General features: G+C 43.3%; 1 long non-coding RNA gene, 2 other non-coding genes and 1 pseudogene across 3 annotated transcripts in view; all 4 read right to left on the reverse strand.

The window, feature by feature from the left end:
- Positions 1-2,365: 2,365 nt before the first annotated feature.
- On the reverse strand, positions 2,366-2,510 carry LOC133373575 (U1 spliceosomal RNA; annotated as a pseudogene).
- Positions 2,511-15,047: 12,537 nt separating this feature from the next.
- LOC133373571 (U1 spliceosomal RNA) lies at positions 15,048-15,211 on the reverse strand. Its single transcript, XR_009759702.1, has one exon. It is a non-coding gene; the product is annotated as a U1 spliceosomal RNA (small nuclear RNA).
- A 933-nt stretch (positions 15,212-16,144) lies between these two features.
- Positions 16,145-16,308, reverse strand: LOC133373573 (U1 spliceosomal RNA). Its single transcript, XR_009759704.1, has one exon. It is a non-coding gene; the product is annotated as a U1 spliceosomal RNA (small nuclear RNA).
- A 2,539-nt stretch (positions 16,309-18,847) lies between these two features.
- The window catches only part of LOC133373514 (uncharacterized), a 30,558-nt gene continuing 29,292 nt past the window's right edge, over positions 18,848-20,113 (reverse strand). Inside the window, exon 4 of the long non-coding RNA XR_009759684.1 lies at positions 18,848-19,332. This is a non-coding gene — a long non-coding RNA (uncharacterized LOC133373514). The remainder of the gene's footprint in view (positions 19,333-20,113) is intronic.

The following is a 20,113-nucleotide window of genomic DNA, read 5'->3' on the forward strand; positions in this document are numbered from 1 at the left end:
GCAACCCACTGCCCTCGCATCCTCCTGCTGGGCTTCCCAGAGGCATCTGGTGGGCTGCTGTGGGAAACGGGGTGATAATGGACTAGACAAGACTCTTGGGGAGCTCTGCTAAGGCTTTTCTACTGAGAAACATGAAACAAAGTTCTCGAGCAGAATACAAAATGCACAAAGGGCAAAACCAACCACCACATTGAATCAGAAAAAGGTGTGGTTCCACCCAATCAAAGTAACCGTAACATCCCACAACGAATGGTGCGTCTTTAGTTCCAATAATAAGGTGGGCCTCGGTAGGAGCTTACCTGCCTACCTAGTCAGAAATCCGGTGAACTTCTGTTCTTACATTACCCTGCCTCTAAATCTTGGAAAGCTAGAGAGAGTTCTGTTGGCACTTTCTTAAAAGGCTAACATACTTGCAGTGCCATCCTATGGTAAGCCTCATTGTGTTCAGTGGTGCTTACCCCCCATTGTTTAGGATTGCACCCTTACTGCTGCATAAGCCCAACTCTATTCTCTGATTCTGTGAAATCATAAAGGTACCACAGGACTGCTGTTTTCACTGCAACACCTACCCCCTCGAGCTTCTTCCTGGTAAAGTGTGGGAAACAGGCTCATCCCCCACCATTAGGAAGAGGCAGGAGAGTAGTTTTATTCCTCAGTCTTATCAAATGCAGGCTCACCTATCAACCCAACCTACATCATAGGACCCACTTTAAATTAATTCCTGCATTCCTCTATCTCCTGTTCTCTCTACGAGGGCCACATGAAAAATTGGGTTGCCGACTCTTGCACCTTTAACAGATCTTTAGAATAAGGAATGTGGCAGGTATAGCTAATCAAAGGAGGAGACAAAAAGCAGATTTGTTTGGACTCACCTCCACTACAAAGCAAGGAGAGGCACACGGTCCCTCAGCATCTTCTGCAGCTGGTCATTCTCTTTTCTTCAAAGCCAAAAAAAGGTGTTGCTACCATCAGTGTGTGACCAACCTAAGATGACCCACTAGGCTGCAATTCTAATTATTTATTATTAGTATTATTTATTAAATTTATATACCGCCCGACTAGCAATAGCTCTCTGGCCGGTGAACATAGAAATTCCACTTACTTGGGAGTAAGCCCAATAAATTCAATGATATTCAGTTGCTTCTGAGTAGATATAGTTAGGATTGTAGCCTAAGCTTGATGGGACTTAAAATATTTTTGTAGTTTGTTGGCATTTGTTTTGGATCATTTTTGGGTTGGGAACAAAAAGAAGACCGTGGTATGTGATAGCCTTGGTACGCTTTGATATGTTGGTGGGGTTTTCTCGGGATGAAGCACTGTCCTGTGGTTCCACTCATTTGGGCCTTGGAGAACTGGTGATATAAGAATCTGGCCCTCAGGATAACAAAGGTTCCCCACCCCTGTGCTAGTGGATCCCACTCTACCAACTGAAAGGCAACGAGCTTAAGGGCAACACATTTTCAATGATGCCTGTGTTTATTATTAGGCCTTTTTAGGAGCCAGGGTCAGAGTCCCATTTGGATATTCATCTTCACTGATGGGCTGCTTGGACACCAGCCCTCCATTCCTGCCCCTTCTGCTTTTTCATCCTCTTTCTGCTCTAGTGCAATAGGATTCTGAGCAATTTACACAGGTATAGGCTGACCCAAAGAAACAAGCACAGCTGTAAGCCTCAGTTGCATCCCCTTAGTAACTGCAATGCCTCAGACATCATTGCACTGCCACAATCTCTCCCACACAGATGGGCTGCAATAGTTTAGAGTGCTGGAGGAGGGGGGGGAAAGATATTTTCCAGTTTCCAATCCAGCAGAGAAGGAAAACATGCTCCCTTGTACATGCTTGGTCCTTGGTCTGAAGGCACTTGAGGCCACCTGGATGGGTTCCATGAGGAAAGAAAGGCAGGATAAAAAAAATTAATAAAAGAAATGAGTATTTGTCATGATCTTCCAGTCCGAGATAATACAACAGCATCTGGGCAGCCAAAGCTACGAGGCTTCTAGATGGGGGTTGTGGCATTAGGGATAAACATACATACCTATCAGGCCTTTTGGGGGGATTAAGTTCCAGGATTTTTCCCCCCAAGAGAAGGCTGGGAGATAGGCGGAGCCACACTCAAGTGCGACAAGGTGGACAAGAGATTCCAAGAAACCCATCTGCCCAAATTACAAGTTAAAAAAGTTGGCTAAATTTTCAGAAATTGGGTTTCATATTACAAATCAACCTGATCTTGAGAAAGAAGAAAAAAACAAAAAGCTTGGAAATTGACACCCTAAGTTAGGATCACCAAGGGTATTAACAGTTAAAAATAAAAGGAGAAAAACAATACAGATAATTAATAATTTCTCTTTTCTTCACCAGAAAACCCAGGGGGAAATCCCCCTCTACCACAAATTATGCAGTCAAGTTTCTCACATTTGGGGAAATAGCAAAAGTCAATACACAAGGAGTGCAATGGATGAGCCTCACCCTGGGAAAACCACCTTCATGATCATGTTATCTCCTCACGGTATCATCTGGAAGTATGGGTTGGAGCTGCACATATGCCCCTTGCATGCCCTGATTTTTAAGGTACAGGGATTGGAGCCTCAATTTGACTTGCTCACAGGCAAGTGTAAACAGGAATGCAATCTAACATTCATCTTCTTCTAAATTAAAAAGACTCATACACTTTAGCCTTTCCGCATGCGGAAGGTGCCTCAACCCTGATGATCTTGACTGTTTATTCTGTTCCTTGTCTAGGTGTACAAAATGGGGCAAGAAGAACTTTTCACATGACTCCAGATGCAGCCGCTACAGATAACAGAGATTACAATCTCAACCATCTTCTTTTCAATCCTTTTCCTACAACCCCTAGCAAAAATTTACCTTCCTCACCACTACTGCGTATGGAGGCAAGAGCCTGCTTTAGAAGTTTGCATACTTCCTCCATCACAGAACCTTAGAAAAAGAATGACTAAATGGGAGTCTCTTAAAAATCATTAAAATACTGCTAAAAATTTCTTTCGCGTGAGTGTGACTTTTTGACTAGTTCTAATAAAGGTATTACCCAACACTGGACTTTGGAGTTCTTTCTTACGGACCAACATGCCTACTCTGTTTTTTGTGTGCTAAAACTTAATCACTGAAAGTCTGAAAACAATTATCTCTTTGCCTTGCAGGAAGTGCAATACAATTTTCATCTCATTAATCCTCACAGGAACACTGCAAAAGGTTCAAGTTGAGGGAAGAGAGGGTTATTTGCCTAACACCAATCTGAATCTCCAGCCTTCAAAGGCAAAGGGAGTAAAGCTACTTCTAGGAACTGATTGTGTTGCATGTTGCAACAGATTGAGTAAACTATCTTTCAAGAAACAAAACCAACCTAATTGCTATTGCAATAATAGCACAATACTATTTATCTATTCAGAAATATTTCTTCATGACTTACTTCCTTACAAAGACACAGGACCTAAATAGTATACTTAACAGAACTGTAAAGAATACTTAGACTTTCAAAAAGCGTTTGACAAGGTACCTCACCAAAGACTTCTGAGGAAGCTTAGCAGTCATGGAATAAGAGGAGAGGTCCTCTTGTGGATAAGGAATTGGCTAAGAAGCAGAAGGCAGAGAGTAGGAATAAACAGACAGTTCTCCCAATGGAGGGCTGTAGAAAGTGGAGTCCCTCAAGGATCGGTATTGGGACCTGTACTTTTCAACTTGTTCATTAATGACCTAGAATTAGGAGTGAGCAGTGAAGTGGCCAAGTTTATTGACGACACTAAATTGTTCAGGGTTGTTAAAAAAGATGGCGGCGGTGCTAGCAGAGCTTGTTAAAACTTCTGGATACTGATGTGTTTTCTTTCTTGCCTGGTAAGCTCTGCCTTTGAAATAGATGGCCAAACTGTAGCAAAACAACTTTATTTCGCTTGTAGCATCTGCTGGAGTTGACGGGGGAGTGTTAAATTGGCTGCTGGAAGTGAAAACAGTGGAAAACGCTGGAGAGATAAAGACAAGGGTAAAGACTTCCCCCCCCTCTCCTTTCCACCGGGACCAAAGCTGATTAACTACAGCGGCCAGCCGAGAGAGGGAAACCTTCTTATTCTACAAGCTGTGTTTACTGCTGTTATATTGCAGACATTTTTAATTATTTCTTATTTATCTACAAACTCAATTGAGCAAATGGTTCTCACTTGTCAAGCAACCCGGCTGCTAGGGGCGACCATTCTAACAGGTTCAGTCCCTCCCAAAAGGAAAAGGAAAAGACAAACAGAAATTATCTCATATTTCCCTAAGAAAGAAGAACGTAGGGTAGGTGGAGGAAGTTCTTCTCCGCAGAGTGGGGATAGTGACAAGAGCATGGGGCCGGTCCAAATTCCATCTAGCCATGACTGGACTGTAGTTCATAATAAATGTGATCTATACTTATATGATAAGCTTTCCCCGGGGACTGACCTTGCAGCAGAAATTGCTTTGATGGACACTTCTCTAGTAATCCCACGTGGAGATACTGGGGGGCCACCGTGTTATTCAGGCTCTCCCCCTCTGGCCTCTGAAGCTGCTGAGCTGGAGGATTCTGTCCGGATGCAGGATTGGGACCCTGGGAGTTCAGAGGATGAGGAGGAGGGGGGAGATGCTAAGTTCCCAGAGTTACAGGAGAGAGAGAGAACAGAGATAGAGATGTCTACCGACAGAGACCTTGAGAGCCTGGTAACCAAGGAAACAGACAGCTCCCAGAAGTTTCCCACACCCTCTTCTCCCTCCAGCCCAGAGCAGTCCGAGACGGAAAAAGGAGGGGTTCCAATTCCCCCTCAAGCGGAGAAAAACCTGCCTGACAGTTTAAACCTTCCCCTCCCTCTTCCCCCCATCCTAGAAGCAGATACTTTAGAAGAAGAGAGAACATAACATAAGAACAGCCTGCTAGATCAGGCCAGTGGCCCATCTAGTCCAGCATCCTGTTCTCACAGTGGCCAACCAGGTGGCTGGGGGAAGCCAGCAAGCAGGACCCGAGTGCAAGAACACTCTCCCCTCCTGAGGCTTCCGGCAACTGGTTTTCAGAAGCATGCTGCCTCTGACTAGGGTGGCAGAGCACAGCCATCATGGCTAGTAGCCATTGATAGCCCTGTCCTCCATGAATTTGTCTAATCTTCTTTTAAAGCCATCCAAGCTGGTGGCCATTACTGCATCTTGTGGGAGCAAATTCCATAGTTTAACTATGCGCTGAGTAAAGAAGTACTTCCTTTTGTTTGTCCTGAATCTTCCAACATTCAGCTTCTTTGAATGTCCACGAGTTCTAGTATTATGAGAGAGGGAGAAGAACTTTTCTCTATCCACTTTCTCAATGCCATGCATAATTTTATACACTTCTATCATGTCTCCTCTGACCCGCCTTTTGTCTAAACTAAAAAGCCCCAAATGCTGCAACCTTTCCTCATAAGGGAGTCGCTCCATCCCCTTGATCATTCTGGTTGCCCTCTTCTGAACCTTTTCCAACTCTAGAATATCCTTTCTGAGATGAGGCGACCAGAACTGTACACAGTATTCCAAATGCGGCCGCACCATAGATTTATACAACGGCATTATGATATCGGCTGTTTTATTTTCAATACCTTTCCTAATTATTCCTAGCATGGAATTTGCCTTTTTCACAGCTGCCGCACACTGGGTCGACATTTTCATCGTGCTGTCCACTACAACCCCGAGGTCTCTCTCTTGGTCGGTCACCGCCAGTTCAGACCCCATGAGCGTATATGTGAAATTAAGATTTTTTGCTCCAATATGCATAATTTTACACTTGTTTATATTGAATTGCATTTGCCATTTTTCCGCCCATTCCCTCAGTTTGGAGAGGTCTTTTTGGAGCTCTTCGCAATCCCTTTTTGTTTTAACAACCCTGAACAATTTAGTGTCATCAGCAAACTTGGCCACTTCACTGCTCACTCCTAATTCTAGGTCATTAATGAATAAGTTGAAAAGTACAGGTCCCAATACCGATCCTTGAGGGACTCCACTTTCTACAGCCCTCCATTGGGAGAACTGTCCGTTTATTCCTACTCTCTGCTTTCTGCTTCTTAACCAATTCCTTATCCACAAGAGGACCTCTCCTCTTATTCCATGACTGCTAAGCTTCCTCAGAAGCCTTTGGTGAGGTACCTTGTCAAACGCTTTTTGAAAGTCTAAGTACACTATGTCCACTGGATCACCTCTATCTATATGCTTGTTGACACTCTCAAAGAATTCTAATAGGTTACTGAGACAGGACTTTCCCTTGCAGAAGCCATGCTGGCTCTGCTTCAGCAAGGCTTGTTCTTCTATGTGCTTAGTTAATCTAGCTTTAATAATACTTTCTACCAGTTTTCCAGGGACAGAAGTTAAGCTAACTGGCCTGTAATTTCCGGGATCCCCTCTGGATCCCTTTTTGAAGATTGGCGTTACATTTGCCACTTTCCAGTCCTCAGGCACGGAGGAGGACCCGAGGGACAAGTTACATATTTTAGTTAGCAGATCAGCAATTTCACCTTTGAGTTCTTTGAGAACTCTCGGGTGGATGCCATCCGGGCCCGGTGATTTGTCAGTTTTTATATTGTCCATTAAGCTTAGAACTTCCTCTCTCGTTACCACTATTTGTCTTAGTTCCTCAGAATCCCTTCCTGCAAATGTTAGTTCAGGTTCAGGGATCTGCCCTATATTTTCCACTGTGAAGACAGATGCAAAGAATTCATTTAGCTTCTCTGCAATCTCCTTATCGTTCTTTAGTACACCTTTGACTCCCTTATCATCCAAGGGTCCAATTGTCTCCCTAGATGGTCTCCTGCTTTGAATGTATTTATAGAATTTTTTGTTGTTGGTTTTTATGTTCTTAGCAATGTGCTCCTCAAATTCTTTTTTAGCATCCCTTATTGTCTTCTTGCATTTCTTTTGTGTTTGTGTTCTTTTTTATTTTCTTCATTCGGACAAGACTTCCATTTTCTGAAGGAAGACTTTTTGCCTCTAAGAGCTTCCTTGACTTTGCTCGTTAACCATGCTGGCATCTTCTTGGCCCTGGCGGTACCTTTTCTGATCTGCGGTATGCACTCCAGTTGAGCTTCTAATATAGTGTTTTTAAACAACTTCCAAGCATTTTCGAGTGATGTGACCCTCTGGACTTTGTTTTTCAGCTTTCTTTTTACCAATCCCCTCATTTTTGTGAAGTTTCCTCTTTTGAAGTCAAATGTGACCGTGTTGGATTTTCTTGGCAATTGGCCAGTTACACGTATGTTTAATTTAATAGCACTGTGGTCACTGCTCCCAATCGGTTCAACAACACTTACATCTCGCACCAGGTCCCGGTCCCCACTGAGGATTAAGTCCAGGGTTGCCGTCCCTCTGGTCGGTTCCATGACCAACTGATCTAGGGAATAGTCATTTAGAATATCTAGAAACTTTGCTTCTTTGTCATGACTGGAACACATATGCAGCCAGTCTATGTCCGGGTAGTTGAAGTCACCCATTACTACCACATTTCCTAGTTTGGATGCTTCCTCAATTTCATATCTCATCTCAGAGGGCCATGCCCCCACCCTCGCCTCGTTCCAGGAGGCGTCTCAAAGTAACAAGGGAAAGAGAAAGGAGGGGGTTAGAACAGGGCGCTTTGAGACGAAGTGAGAGAATTCGCGCCAGAAAAACCCCTTTATAAAGAGTGGGGGGAGCAGAGCGCCCCTGTTCTGTCACCTTTCTTCCATGTTGCAGGTTCTTGTTTGCAGAAGTTGTTCATGCGACGAAGGAGTCTATGTCTGGAAATTACTTTAATAAAAACTGATTTGCTTTCACCAAGTGATCTGATTCTTGGGTCTCAACCTGAACACGACAGATTCCCTCCGGGTGGACGATGAGTGGAATGGAGCCCACGATCGGATTCTGAGCACTGAAGGTTGTCTGACACCTTCTCCCTTAACAAGGACCGGCAAAGCGTCAAGCCCTCTGATTACTCCTTCCTCTCCTAGGCAAATTGAGACGAAGGGGACAGAGAACACCCATCCATTTGAATTGGAGCTACACTTGCTCCTGATGAACAAAGATCTAGTGCGAATAAAAAACTTTCTGACTGAAAGCTATGCCCTTTTGGTTGTAATAGCTGGATTTCACAAAGCTCATTCCTGTGTGCAGTGCCCTGGACACCAAGGAAAAGATATAGTTGACAAAACTGACAAGATTGGCCCTGACCCCAAAACAAAGTTACTTATCTCCAGACCTAAAAAGAAAGGAACTAAGCGTAAGCCAGAGAAAGCAGAGGGCACTAAGCAGGCCAAGCAGGCCCTGAACCAAACAATTACATCTAAACCTAAAAGGAAAACGGATTTACCTTCAAAACGGCGAAAAGGAATGAATTTTAAGAAACTTTTTAAGATAATGGAAGAATCCCAGCAGACCTCTGCTAAACAAGTAAAAACACTTAAGCCAGATTCACAGACCATTAAGGCAAGATCCGTGGAGGCCGATTCAAATATCTGCTTTAAACCACTTATTTTTCCCACTCGTCTAGATGATGTCTTTATACCTTTTGCAACACCTTTAACTACTTCAAGGGACAGCGCGGCTCTTAGTAAAGAAATACAAGATCCGTGGCAACACGCTCTGGACACTGACAAACTGACGCATGATGTCTTATACACCTTTCCCTTTAACTCAGCAAAAATGGGAATTGGTGTTAAGCTGCTGCAAATTAGCAATCTTCAATCTGTCCAAACCGAGGGCTATGTTGACTCCTAGCCAGCGCAAAGTACATTTACAATATCTGATACGAAATACTGTCCCAGACTGCGGCTTGATGGAAGATATAATAGATGTTGAATACCTCCCTTACGAGCACAAAACCGCTACAGCAGTAGTGACCTTCGGGAGTTGGCCATCTTTGATGTGTCTATACACGGTTAAAGACCATTTTTATCATGCAGGCATGTGTATAAGTAGGTTATTTGAGAACCACAAGCCGATGCACCTATTCAGCAAATCCCAGGACCATGCTTTTAGGAAAAACACAAGAAATCTCTCTCCATCTCAGGATGGGACCTTGGTCAAGGTTCATTCCTCACTAGCTGAACAACATCTTTCCCAACAACATCTCTGCCCTTCAACTTTTGATTTTACACTGAAAGAAAAAGAGCTCATAAAATCGTTCCACTCCTTGCCTACAAGATCTCAGAATGAGATTGTCGAAAGACTAACATTTCTAAGAAATACTCTTGCCCAAGCCTCAGCCTCTGACAAGATGCCCCTCCGCTTTGGAACGGTGAAATCTACTCAAGCAAGTCTGGATTGCATGATGAATTCTTTTCAGCAGAATAGATTAAGCCCTTTGGCTCAGATGATTGAATCGCTTGAGGATTCTGGGTCCCTACCCCTGAGGGGTTATGGCTATCATCCGAGCACAAACTCTGAAGGGATGCAGGCTCATTATAAGCCATCCGCCTTTAAGACTAAGAATGAGCCTTTAAAATCTGGATCAGATTGGTTACAATCTAGATACCTTGATCCTGAGGAGCTAGGACATGACTTAGACGGCCCTCCTAACCACTTCCACCCTATGCTAGATCCGGAGCCATATTTTTGGATAAGGAAGATGAGTTGAATCGGATTACAGAACTAGACTGACAATCTCCCCAAACTGTAGTCACTTCCAACAGCCCTACATTTGAACACTATGGAGTACGACGACATCAAAAGATGACTGAATTGGGCCTGAAATCAGACCATGTCAAATTTCTGACATGGAATATTGCGGGTTGGGCTTCTAAATTACACTGCCCTGGATGTGAGGAGTTTTTAAGATCATTTGATGTGGTTTGTATGCAAGAAACCTGGTTTACTAAAAACATTGTCCTAAATGGTTTTTCGGTTTTAGATCTACCTGCGGAGCCCGCTAAAGGAAGGAGGAGACCTAAGGCAGGCCTAGCTATTATGGTATCCACCGCTTTACATATGAATATCAGAAAACTTGCCCCATGTGGCAATATTGCCATTGCGGGCTTAATAGAATTTAGAACAACTGCTCTTTTATTAATAAACGTATACATCGCACCCTTCCCCCATAAACGGGACTCTGCACCATTTTGGGACCAGCTGGAAAATTACATAGTTGAATTAGAAAAGAAATACCCTAGGGCATATCCCATTGTAATGGGCGACCTAAATGCTAGAATTGGCCCTAATAATGACATCCTGGCTGCATCTCCATTATGGGGGGCAATGGATATTGAAAAAGTTATTCCATGGTATGACAGAAGTTCTAAAGACCAAAAGGTGAATTAAGCAGGAACACGCTTGATCCAACTGGTGGCCCACCTGAATTTGATAATTATAAATGGGCATACAAAAGCTGATGCTCCAGCAGAGTTCACTTACATCTCTGGGTGCGGTAGTAGTGTGGTGGACTATGTGTTGACCTCCCTCCCTTTATTCAGTCAGATCTCCAGCTTTCTAGTTGGCGACAGGTTGGAAAGCGATCACCTTCCCTTGACCTTTAATCTGAAAATAACAGGGGTGGGATATCTGACCTCATTCCCCCAATATGCAAACAGTCCATCTGACCCCTGTTATAAGATCAATCAATCAATCTTTATTTGCGGCCAAAGACCCATACAACAAGATTAGATACAGAAAAGGAAATTATAAAATACATAATTAAAATTCCAGCTTAACAAGAAACTAAAACTCTTCAAGGTTAAAAGAAAATCAGACATAAGGTTGTGTTGGCCATTCAGGGTACAAGGTTAGTTCGTTTACTTTGGGCTGCATAGATGAATTTGGCTACAGCAATTGTAAGATTCCTATTTGTACCATTTAAAAGCTGTTCTATCATCCTCGCAGGGGGGCTGTTAGGAAGCCGATTGATGTGGGGGTAAAGGAATTTAGACCGTTCAAAGGAGTATATTGGGCATGCAAGAAGGACATGATACAGAGATTCTATCTCTCCCACCCTACAGGGACAGGTCCTTTGTGCATGCGGTATCCCCCGAAATCTCCCTTCCAATACTGCTGAGTTAAGGCAGTTAAATCTCGTCTTAGAAAAGGCTTGTTGGAATTTGGGAATAAAAAGTCTAAATAGTAAGCATGCGAAGATAACTGTTCTAACGAGTATCCTAGTCTAGGGAGCTTGGAATGAAAGGTTTTCAACCAGTTAGAAGAATATGTATCTTCCCAGAAGCCTTTTAGGTATCCATTTACGAGACCAAAGGAAGGTTTAGTCCAAAATTTAAAAGCATACGACCATGCAAAGCATTTGATCGAGTTTAGTCTGGCTTCAAGTCTAAGGGCAGCACTTGGGACGCATCTTGGTACTCCGAAAAGGTGACATAAAAAGATAGAAAGAACCGCCTCTACTGAGATATTGAAGGCAGCGATCCAGATTGGAACACCAAACAAGAGTTGGGGGATTACCTTTGTTCTAAAGATCTGAATGGCTGCTGGGATAAACTGCCCTCCTTTGATGTAGTAATAGCGTAAATAGATTTCATTGTTGTGCGGGCCGAAGCAACCGCCGCTCGGATATGTGAAGACCAAAAGAGGGAAGAGTGGAAAATAATGCCTAAGTACTTATAGCTTTTGACCTGTTCAATTTTTTGGCCATTTACTGTCCACTCCTCAGCCGGAGAACGATTTGAAAAGACTAATATTTTGGTTTTGGAGAAGTTTATTTGGAGTTGATTATCAGAGCAGTAGTTCATAAAGACACGCAGTAAACGTTTAAGGCCAATTTGAGTAAATGCTAGAAGAGCAGCAGCATCTGCGTAAAGCAGTATGGGGCATCTAAATTCACCTATTTTAGGCGAATGTAGGTTTGGGGTAATACATCTTGACCCCAGGTCGTTTAGGAAGAGATTAAAGAGTAGGGGCACCAATACACAGCCCTGCCTGACACCTTTAGTAGTGGAGATCGACCTGGTCAGGCCCCCATTAGTACCACAGCGTATTTGCTCAGAGGTCTCCTGATGAAGGGAATAAATTAGAAAAAGTAATCTCTTATCTATTGATAATTTTGCCAGTTTGTCCCATAAAATGTCCCTGGGAATAGAATCAAAGGTGGACTTTAAGTCCACAAAAGCAACATGGAGGGCTTTTCCCATATGGTTCTTGTATTTTTCGGCCAAGTGGTGAAGGAGGAGGCAGTGATTTATTTTTATTTTATTTTTTATTTATTTTATTACATTTTTAAACCGCCCTATAGCGACAAGCTCTCAGGGCGGTGTACAAAAAGTTAAAACAGGTTAAAATACAAATAAACATGAGAACAATACACTATAAAGAATATATAAACAAAATTAAGACAGAGACAAATTAAAATTAAATTTAAATTTAAAATGCCTGGGCAAAGAGGTAGGTCTTTACCTGGCGCCGAAAAGATAACAAAGAAGGCGCCAGGCATATCTCATCAGGGAGGGCATTCCATAACTCGGGGGCCACCACTGAGAAGGCCCTAGCTCTAGTTATTACTCTCCGGGCCTCCATATGCGTTGGAACTATTATGGGCCAAATTATCACAGACTTCGATAGATAAGCGCCTCCTGTTTCTGATTAGTCGTCTCTACCAGTGCACTTCACTTTGTGTACGCTGTGGTGTGAATGGTAATCTAACCAATGCCATCTTTGCTAACATAGGGGTGCGCCAAGGCTGTGTCCTGGCCCCTACCCTCTTTAACCTCTTCCTCAATGATCTGAGCAGTTATTGCCTTGCTGATTATTTCCATCCTCCTAAATTGGCCGAAACGAGATGCCCCCTTCTGCTTTACGCGGATGATGCGGTGTTATTATCCTTTTCGAAGGTTGGCCTTAAACGCCTCTTACGTGCTTTTATGGCCTACTGTGACAAAAACTTTCTCACCATCAATTTTATAAAATCAAAAGTCACGGTTTTTACACGTAGGTTCTCGAAACAAGCATGGACTATAAATGGGCAAAAGATTGAGCAGGTTAGGCAATTCAGATACCTTGGGATTATTTTCTGCTCTTCACTCTCTTGGTCCGCTCATGTCCGGGCCGCAGTTTTATCTGTCTATAATACCTCCAAGGCCACCACCCGATTCTTTTATACTAGAGGTGGCCAGTATATCCCGGCTGCTCTCCAAATCTTCAAAGTGAAAATTCTCCCCCAACTTTTATATGGAATTCCTATCTGGGTTACAAGCTTTAGCACCAAAGTTGAGGCGGTGTTTTCATGCTTTTTGCGAGCTATATTGGGGTTGCCACGGTGCACCTCTGCGGCTGGACTTCGCCTTGAAGCGGGCTTTACATCAATTGAGTGCTCAGCCTGTCTCCAGGCTTTTAGATTTTGGGCCAAAGTGGCCTACGCTGGACCTTCCTTAGGGTACTTAAACTTGTTATGGAGGGATTCCTTTATAAGCTCTTGGTCCAAGATCTTTAATGAAAAGATAAAGTGTCTTGGTCTTTCACTGGAGCTATTGTCAACCTGGGACCTTGAGGTAACGAATCATATTGTTGGTCAACGTATTAAGGACATTGACCTTCAATTCTCAATGGTCGGAGCACATACATCTTGCTCACCCATTCAGTTTGGCTTGAGCTTTTCGTTTCCAAAATATGCAGCTTATTTTGAAACTTTAACTTTTTCGCACTACCGATCCCTGTTTACCAGAGCCAGTATGTCTACCCTCTGCAGTATTAGAGGGCCGTTTTCAAGGAACCCCCCTGGAAAGGCGTCTATGCTTCTGTAAATTGGGGGAGGTTGAAACAATTGGACATGTCCTACTTTCCTGTGAAGTATACAGGGATGCTCGATCTAGACTTATTTTTCCAATCACCAAAGCCTTTCCCGGTAGATCTATTGAGTGGCTCGTGCAATATCTTCTGTCTGACAAGGATAAAGACACTACTGAATTAGTTGCGAAGTTTCTCTGTGTAGCTCAGACTTTATGGAAAAGGCCAATCTGTACTACCGTGGCCTCTTGCTAAATTATTATCGTTATTACTGTATTTGGTTTTAATCTTGTTTGTTTAACTGACTGCTTAATCACTTGTATTGTGGGTCTATGACCGCATAATAAAATTTGATTTGATTTGATAAAACAAAAAGGGATTGTGAAGAGCTCCAAAAAGACCTCTCCAAACTGAGTGAATGGGCAGAAAAAAGGCAAATGCAATTCAATATAAACAAGTGTAAAATTATGCATATTGGAGCAAAAAATCTTAATTTCACATATACGCTCATGGGGTCTGAACTGGCGGTGACCGACCAGGAGAGAGACCTCGGGGTTGTAGTGGACAGCACGATGAAAATGTCGACCCAGTGTGCGGCAGCTGTGAAAAAGGCAAATTCCATGCTAGTGATAATTAGGAAAGGTATTGAAAATAAAACAGCCAATATCATAATGCCATTGTATAAATCTATGGTGCGGCCGCATTTGGAATACTGTGTACAGTTCTGGTCGCCTCATCTCAAAAAGGATGTTATAGAGTTGGAAAAGGTTCAGAAGAGGGCAACCAGAATGATCAAGGGGATGGAGCGACTCCCTTACGAGGAAAGGTTGCAGCATTTGGGGCTTTTTAGTTTAGACAAAAGGCGGGTCAGAGGAGACATGATAGAAGTGTATAAAATTATGCATGGCATTGAGAAAGTGGATAGAGAAAAGTTCTTCTCCCTCTCTCATAATACTAGAACTCATGGACATTCAAAGAAGCTGAATGTTGGAAGATTCAGGACAGACAAAAGGAAGTACTTCTTTACTCAGCGCATAGTTAAACTATGGAATTTGCTCCCACAAGATGCAGTAATGGCCACCAGCTTGGATGGCTTTAAAAGAAGATTAGACAAATTCATGGAGGACAGGGCTATCAATGGCTACTAGCCGAGATGGCTGTACTCTGCCACCCTAGTCAGAGGCAGCATGCTTCTGAAAAACAGTTGCCGGAAGCCTCAGGAGAAGAGAGTGTTCTTGCACTCGGGTCCTGCTTGTGGGCTTCCCCCAGGCACCTAGTTGGCCGCTGTGAGAACAGGATGCTGGACTAGATGGGCCACTGGCCTGATCCAGCAGGCTCTTCTTATGTTCTTATAGCTTGTTCTGTCTTTGAACCCAAAGGATCAGGGGAAAGCGCGAACGCAGTCCCCCACTACCACAAATTATGCAGTCGAGTTTCCCGCATTTGGGGAAATCGCAGGAGTCAGCACACCCGCAGTGCAATGGATGAGCCTCACCCTGGGAAAACCACCTTCATGATCATGGTATCTCCCCTGCCAGGTAAGTATGAGTTGGAGCTGTAGACGTGCCTTCTTGTCCCTTGCGCACCCTGATTGATAAGATACAGCAGCTGAAGATTGGCATCTCCAACATTTAGAAAAAAGTGTAGGGCCAATCCTACTATGCTGAAACTGGCTGACTGAGCTCTTAAATTAGGGTTCCTTTTCCCACTTTCCAAAATATTCACCTGTTTCTGTACCCCCCACAATGCTCTGCTGCACAAATCTGCATGCAGGCCTGAGTCAGTGGGAAATGCACACTCGGCATCTTCACATCCAGGCAACAGAAGGAGGCCAGGAGCTCTCCTCACCCAGCCCTTTTGTGGAAGGCGTTTAGTAGAACTGGGCTAAGGAACATTAACATAGTTCAGTCCTATAACAGGTTTACTTGGAAGATGTTTAGTGGGACTTCTTAGGAAGTGCTTGCAGCCCTAGCTTGCCTCTCTCATATAAAAAGTGGCTACTTAAAGTATTAGTGTTATAAACATTCTCATTCACATTCCATCCAGATAATGCCCCCATAAATATCCTGAAATGCCCCCTCCCTCTGCTGTCCCTTAAGCCAAAACATTTCACACTCTTGCTCCCATTTGAACTTGGAACACCTTAACAAAATGCCAGCGGGGCCAATCCAGCTCCCCATCACACCAAGACCACACAACAGAATGCTTTCTGAAACACCCAACTTTGTTTTATGACAGTGCCTGAAGGTGATAATCCAGCTAAAAAACATCCACCTGTTATAAATATCTATTTGCATATATTAAATTTATATTTTTACATTAAAAACATAGGTGTACCATATCCTTATAACATATCCATGACAGGGAAGTGCAAGAAGAAGAAGCCATGCTGTGTATGAGCATGCCACACACACTGGAAAACTAGTCTAAACAAAGATAAATTACAAACACATTTATCTGCTTTTTTCACCAGAAAGATCAGGGCAAAGCGCGAACGCAGTCCCCCACTACCACAAATTATGCAGTCGAGTTTCCCGCATTTGGAGAAATCGCAGGGGTCAGCACACCCGCAGTGCAATGGATGAGCCTCACCCTGGGAAAACCACCTTCATGATCATGGTGTCTCCCCTGCCAGGTAAGTATGAGTTTGTCACTCTTCCATAAAAAGTTACTACTAACTGTATTGTCATTAGTATACATGTTCTCATTCACATTTTGTCCAGAGAACACCTCCATAAATAACCTGAAAGGCATCTTCCCTCTGCTGTTAAAGTTACATTTTTAAGTTATTCATAAATTATCTTAGAGTGAGGGATGAGCAGTGAGGTAGCCAGTTTTCCTGATACCAAATTGTTCAAGGTGGTTTAAAAAAATGTGCTTATACCCCAAAATCAGGTGAATCAGCAGAAAAATGGCAAATGAGTATAAACTGATGCACATTAGAGCAAAAAATCTAAATTTCACATGTACGTCCATAGGGTCTGAACTGGCGGTGACTGACCAGGAACGAGACCTTGAGCTTGTAATGGACAGCTTATTTATTATTTTATTTACTCTGAATACCACTTACCATGGAAACCCTATTCATAGGGTCACCATAAGTCGGGATCGACTTGAAGGCAATCCATCCATCCATCCTCCCAGAAGGAGCCCAGCTTGACTGCTGACAAGGACCAGCCAGTCAGCACATATAAACCTGTTCTGGCCCATTTGCACTGGCTACCCATCTGTTTCCGAGCCAGATTCAAGGTGCTGGCCATGACCTATAAAGCCTTACATGGCGTGGGACCGCAATATCTTGTGGAACGCCTCTCCCACTATGAACCTACCCGGTCACTTCGCTCAACAGCTAAGGCCCTCCTCCGGGTACCAACACATCAGGAAGCCCGGAGGACAGTTACACGATCTAGGGCCTTTTCTGTAGTGGCCCCTGGATTGTGGAATAGCCTCCCCGAAGAAATACGCCTGGCGCCTATGCTGCTATCTTTTCGGCGCCAGGTTAAGACCTGGCTATGCTCCCAGGCATTTTAATGTGTTTACTTTTATATTTCTGTGGTTTCTGTTTGTGTTTATTATTGTTCGGCTATTTATATTATGATATTTTGTATTTTAATCCTTTTGTACACCGCCCAGAGAGCTATTCGCTATGGGCGGTTTAAAAATGAAACAAACAAATAAATAAATAAAGATGTTGAACCAGTGTGCGACATTTGGGGGGGGGGGAAGGCAAATTCCATGCTTGGGATCATTAGGAAAGGGATAAAAAATAAGCCTGCTAATATCACAATGCTGTTATACAAACCTATAGCACGGCTACATTTGGAATACTGTGCATAGTTCTGGTCGCCTCACCTCAAAAAAGATATGGTACAACTCAAAAATGTTCGGAAAAGGACAACCAAAACGATCAAAGGAATGAAACAACTTCCCTATGAGAAAGTTACAACATTTGGGGCGTTTTAGTTCAAAGAAAAAGTGAATAAGAAGGGACATGACAGAGGCATGGCATGGAGAAAATGAATAGGGAAAAGTTTTTCTCCCTCTCCCATAACGCCAGAGCTCAAGGACATCCAATGAAGCTTAATATAGAAAGATTCAGGACAGAAAGTGCTTCTTCACATAGTTTATTTATTTTATTCCACTTATATACCACCCTTCGTCAAGAGACCCCAGGGTGGTTTACAACACAGAACAGAAAAAACAATATATATCAATACCTACCGTAATATCTATTCAATATAAAAATTAAAGCATTTATAATGAGAAATACTCAGTAAAACACAAAGTCTCACAACGTAAGTTATGACCTGCTTATCTCAGGTTCAACTGTAAAATGCCATACATATATAACAGCAACAACCTAAGATATAATTAAGGGAGGGGGAAATCAGAAGCAAAATATATAAAATACAAAAACAATGTACAAGTACAGTTTAGTCTCTATACAAAAGTCGTGCTCCCCTCCCACCCTTACAGAAAATGGCAGACCCTCCTACCTGGGAGCTTTCCTTTCCTCTTCCAGTCTCTCAACCTGGGAAATCTCCTCTTCCCTGCCTCTCACACAAGGTTGTTCCTCCCTCCATCTGGCACTTTCATGTGGGTGAAGTCCTAGAAGGTTTCATGTTGCAGTCTCTCTTTGAAGTTCCTTTGCACCAAGGTTGCCACTCAGTGAAGTAGCTTACAGAGCGTTCTGGGAGGTTGAAATGTTTTCCCGCTGGCTTTTGAATATTCTCAGCTTTTATTTTATTGTCTCCAAAGCAGAGATGCTGTAAGTAGGCAGCAGCAATGGATTGTACTGAGGGGAACTGATGCTGTAACATCTGAATGACTTCTGGAAGTTCTGGATCTCTACATCCAAACTCTCTGGGATCATTCTGAATGCTATCAATTGAAGGTGACCTAGCCAAGGTTCCCTCAGGTGGGATGGCTGGTCCAGATTTGCTGTATGGTGATTCAACAGAAGAACAATACTGCAGCTGTCGGTAGGGGTCTGCATAATTGGAGGCTGGGCCTGCTGCATTCTGTGTGCCATGCTGACTGCCTGTGTGCTGTAAAGGTACGGAGTCGACACCAGGGGAAGATGGGGCTGTGCTAGTGCGATATGTGCCTGTATGTGCTGGTTGAAGAGGGTCCCCCTGACTCTGGCTGAGACTCCTCATAGGGGGCTTCTGATATACTCTGTCTTCGTAAATAGGACCTATGTGGTGATCTGGAGACTGCAGTGCCCTTAACACATAGCCTAGGTAGTTATGCTGGCTGGTGTAAGAAGCCTGGGATCCAGCTGCTAGGCTTCCAGGAATCTGCAGGGTGGCCGTGGCATACAGTTCCTCGTAATGTTTGCTGTACTGCTTGAAGGGATGGACCAGCCTTTTGGTTGGCGATAGAGTCGCATAGGTACTGATGGTGGAGCTCAGCTGATGGATGGGTGAGGAGGAGATGTTGGACTGGATGGTGGGTGGGGAGGTGACCCAGATGTACTAATTACAACGGTTGCCCCAAGAAGAAATACATGGAGCTCATTTTTCACCAAAGTAACTTGACACAAACCCACATCCATTTCTTCTGCACACATTATCTGTTAATGGATCCATTTTGGTGATGTCCAGTACCTTAATTACCCACTCAATTGGTGCAGATTTCAAGTGCATGTCTTCAAATGCCATGCCCCTAGGTCAGAAAACAAGGTAGTTAAATGATGGACATAGTTAAATGATGGGATCCTCTTCCATAACAAGTAAGGATGGCCACCAACTTCAATGGCTTTCAAAGAGAATGAGACAAATTCATGGACAATAATGCTATCAGTGGCTACTCGCCACAATGGCTATATTCTACCTCCACCTCTAAACACCAGTACTAGAAACTAACATGATGCAGCGGTTATAATACTTTGGACGCATAATGTGAAGACCTGATTCACTAGAAAAGATTGGAGGTCGCTGATTTATAGGGTTGCCATAAGTCGTAATCGATTTGAAGGCACATAACAATAACAATGAAGAAAGTGTTGAAATCTTACATGGATATTTTCAAACCTACGTGATAAATGGAAATTAAATTGTGCAAGTGGAATTTTAAATGAGAAGCTGATACGAGACCTATGTGTTTTGTTTTACAATAAATTATGGCATCATGTTCTCCTTATACCCTCTTCGCTAAGAATGTGGCTTTCTTGCTTCTCTTGATGCTTGATCCTGTGAGCCATTTTGGCTTGTGTTCCTGGACAAAGCCGGCAGGCAGGAATCTGTCTTTTACATTGTTCCTAGCTAGCATGAGGGTCTTCCAGTTGGAGAGCTCGGGGCACGTTAAGAGAGGCAGAATGAGGCTCCCTTCCTCAGAAGGCATTCAAATGGAAAAGTCTCATGGGGTGGAGCAAATCTGTGTCAAAAGACTGCGAGTGGAGCAAACAATTCCCCTTCCTGCTTTGTAGCTCAGCTGACAACCCTTA

This window comes from Rhineura floridana, chromosome 19 (assembly GCF_030035675.1).
Source record: "Rhineura floridana isolate rRhiFlo1 chromosome 19, rRhiFlo1.hap2, whole genome shotgun sequence".
Classification (NCBI taxonomy): Eukaryota; Metazoa; Chordata; class Lepidosauria; order Squamata; family Rhineuridae; genus Rhineura; species Rhineura floridana.